The sequence below is a fragment of the Pocillopora verrucosa genome, unplaced genomic scaffold (genome assembly GCF_036669915.1).
Source record: "Pocillopora verrucosa isolate sample1 unplaced genomic scaffold, ASM3666991v2 scaffold_48, whole genome shotgun sequence".
NCBI lineage: Eukaryota > Metazoa > Cnidaria > Anthozoa > Scleractinia > Pocilloporidae > Pocillopora > Pocillopora verrucosa.
In genome coordinates, this window is record NW_027078186.1 from 1 (window position 1) to 3,280 (window position 3,280).

Sequence of the window (3,280 nt, forward strand, 5' to 3'; positions counted from 1 at the left end):
TTTTCCCGATTCGTTTTGCAGTCTGAATCCAACCATTGTCGACTTCAGTGCCGTTTTTCGCGCGCCTCCTCTTGGAAGTGTGCGAGTGTTTGCCACGTCACGATGGCTTTAAAACTGCGTCCTCAGAAGTGTGCGTTTTTTCCTATTTCATTTTTTCGTTCGTTTTTGAATGCTTGATATCACAGAAGTAGAATTTGACATCATAAAACTGTTCATCTCGCGCGTGCTCACTCGCTCGCGCGCGCTCTGTAAGAAAAGTCGATCGCACTAGAGTTTTCGCCATTAGCTGGCCGATTTTTGACAAAAAGGTGTTTTCCCTCCCCCCCCCCGTTTTTTGCTTTGATTTTGTTCCTCACTCCCTACGGCTCTCTATGTGAATTGTGGTGTATGGAGAGCTATTTATTGGGATAAAACGTTTAGATGTTCGCAAGACAAAAAATTGAAGCCTACAACACGGGGTATTCCCAGGCGGTCACCCATCCAAGTACTAACCCCGCCCGACAGGCTTAACTTCGTTGATCGGACAGAAACCGGTGCTTTCCCTGTGGTATGGTCGTAGACGAGGAAATGGGGGTCGAAATTGTGCTTGTTATCGGCCAGTTCAGCTGTAAAGCGGCCACATCCCTGAGTGTAGGCGAATTTGAAATTCTAAAGCCCTAGTTTCGTTACTCTAACCCTAAGAAATCGATACGCTAAACCCTAAGAAAATTGTTACCAGCTAACCCTAAGAAATGGTTACGCGCAGCCTACGCAGGTCTAACCGCAGGCGTCGTTACCTAACCCTAATGTATTTTCCTCAACCCAGTTAACAACATTGAGGATCATCGATTCCTCAGAGCACTATTCCCTAGGGAAGGGGAGGGAGGGTCCCAAGAGACATAAACGTGTCCTAAAAACCTAATTATACAATGTTTTAGCTCCGTAGGTGCGTCGTATCTGGCTTTCAAATCTGACAGTGAGGAGATACCAACGGGTCAGCCTCTGTGACCGTCTGCGGGAACTTCGCACGGGCTTGGTGTGGGCGACCTGCTACTATCCAACATAAACCGTGGGAAGGATCCCTCGACCACCCCCCTCACCCAGGGCATGCTTCGGCATCGCTTCTCGGCCTTTTGGCTAGATCAAGTGTATTATCTGTTCTTATCAGCTTAATATCTGATACGCTGCTCATTGAGCAGCTCATATATTAAACTGATTTTTGGAACTGGGCTGTGGAAAAGAGGCTTGCCTCGTACCAGCCACGGGTTGCCTCGGTATAGCACTACCTCCGAGTGCGGCCCACTTCCCTCTGGGGAAGACACAGTCAATCCAACACAAAGTCAACGGTATAGCATTCTTTTATGTTTACAGGAGCCCCGCCCGCCCTTTGAGGGGGAATAGTTGAAATAGGGATGATAATTCAGACAACAGACAATGGCAGGAACGGCCGCTGGCCTACGTTTTCTGAAGGCGCAAGCACTACCACAAGACATAGGGGTAAGTGGATTTTTTCACCGAGGGCAGACGATGAAAAAGCATACTTACCTGACGCGGGAGTACTGTGATCAAGGAGGCAGTCCTCTCAAGGCGAGGCCCTTTCATTGCACTTCGACTGGGTTGACCCTTGCGATTACCCCAATGTGGGTAACTCGAGCGTATAATTTCTGGTAAGTGGGGACCTGCGTTCGCGCTCGTCCCCGCAAAGTCATCCAAACTATGTCTATATGGCCCTCTTACTGACTATCGAGGGTATTTTTTGCTTTTGCAGTGACCGGTAGACTTGCAAAGAAAGCAAAGGACGCACAACTGGCCAAGGTGTTGGCACGTTTGGAGGGGTAGACAGTGCATTGGAGAGACTGGAGGAAGGAAACAAGGTGAGTTCGGGGCGGTGCGTAACTTTGCTGGCTGTTTTTGTTCAAGGCCTGTCTGCTCTATTGTGTGTAAAGTCCTGTTCGTTTGTATTTGCAGGTTGTGCGTGCCGTGCCGTGCTGTGCTATGCGCGCGAAGGGAAAGGAAATGAAAGGAAACCAAACGGCCGATCGACCGAGCGAGCGAGCATAGAAGGGCATTCGACTTGGACCGTGAGTACACTTTGAACCTTTTGAGCGGTTTTATTGTCACTGGAGCCGCTTTTAGAAATGCTATTGCTATCGTTAGTGTATCCTTTGTGCGAGCAAGCGAGTGAACGAATGAACGAGGGAAGGAAACAAACTAGCAGAGTAGTAAAAGTATCGAACCTTTTTCCCGATTCGTTTGCAGTCTGAATCCAACCATTGTCGACTTTCAGTGCCGTTTTTCGCGCGCCTCCTCTTGGAAGTGTGCGAGTGTTTTGCCACGTCACGATGGCTTAAAACTGCGTCTCAGAAGTGTGCGTTTTTTTCCTATTCATTTTTTCGTTCGTTATTTGGAATGATTTGATATCACAGAAGTAGAATTTGACATCATAAACTGTTCATCTCGCGCGTGCTCACTCGCTCGCGCGCGCTCTGTAAGAAAGTCGATCGCACTAGAGTTTTCGCCATTAGCTGGCCGATTTTTGACAAAAGGTGTTTTTCCCCCCCTCGTTTTTTGCTTTGATTTTGTTCCTCACTCACCTACGGCTCTCTATGGAAATTGTGGTGTATGGAGAGCTATTTATTGGGATAAAACGTTTAGAGATGTTCGCAAGACAAAAATTGAAGCCTACAACACGGGGTATTCCCAGGCGGTCACCCATCCAAGTACTAACCCCGCCCGACAGGGCTTAACTTCGGTGATCGGACGAGAACCGGTGCTTCCTGTGGTATGGTCGTAGACGAGGAAATGGGGTCGAAATTCTGCTTGTTATCGGCCAGGTTCAGGCTGTAAAGCGGCCACATCCCTGAGTGTAGGCGAATTTGAAATTCTAAAGCCCTAGTTTCGTTACTCTAACCCTAAGAAATCGATACTCTAACCCTAAGAAATTGTTACCCTAACCCTAAGAAATGGTTACCCTAACCCGAAGTCGTTACCTAACCCTAATGTATTTTCCTCACCAGTTCACACATTGAGGAGCATCGATTTGAAGCACTATTCCCTAGGGAGGGGAGGGAGGGGTCCCAAGAGACATAACGTGTCCTAAAACCTATTATACAATGTTTTAGCTCCGTAGGTGCGTGTATCTGGCTTTAAAATCTTACAGTGAGGAGATACCAAACGGGTCAGCCTCTGGGACCGTCTGCGGGACTCGCAAGGGCTTGTGGGGGCGACCTGCTACTATCCACCATAAACCGTGGGAAGGATCCCTCGACCACCCCCCTCACCCAGGGCATGCTTCGGCATC

At 48.5% G+C, this 3,280-nt stretch overlaps 4 non-coding genes across 4 annotated transcripts; 2 read left to right on the top strand and 2 right to left on the bottom strand.

Moving 5' to 3' along the window:
- Window positions 1-443: 443 nt before the first annotated feature.
- On the bottom strand, window positions 444-561 carry LOC136278751 (5S ribosomal RNA). The gene has a single exon (XR_010716521.1). It is a non-coding gene; the product is annotated as a 5S ribosomal RNA (ribosomal RNA).
- A 535-nt stretch (window positions 562-1,096) lies between these two features.
- Window positions 1,097-1,287, top strand: LOC136278704 (U2 spliceosomal RNA). The gene has a single exon (XR_010716500.1). It is a non-coding gene; the product is annotated as a U2 spliceosomal RNA (small nuclear RNA).
- A 229-nt stretch (window positions 1,288-1,516) lies between these two features.
- LOC136278703 (U1 spliceosomal RNA) lies at window positions 1,517-1,679 on the top strand. The gene has a single exon (XR_010716499.1). It is a non-coding gene; the product is annotated as a U1 spliceosomal RNA (small nuclear RNA).
- A 979-nt stretch (window positions 1,680-2,658) lies between these two features.
- LOC136278749 (5S ribosomal RNA) lies at window positions 2,659-2,775 on the bottom strand. Its single transcript, XR_010716519.1, has one exon. It is a non-coding gene; the product is annotated as a 5S ribosomal RNA (ribosomal RNA).
- Between the last annotated feature and the right edge of the window lie 505 nt (window positions 2,776-3,280).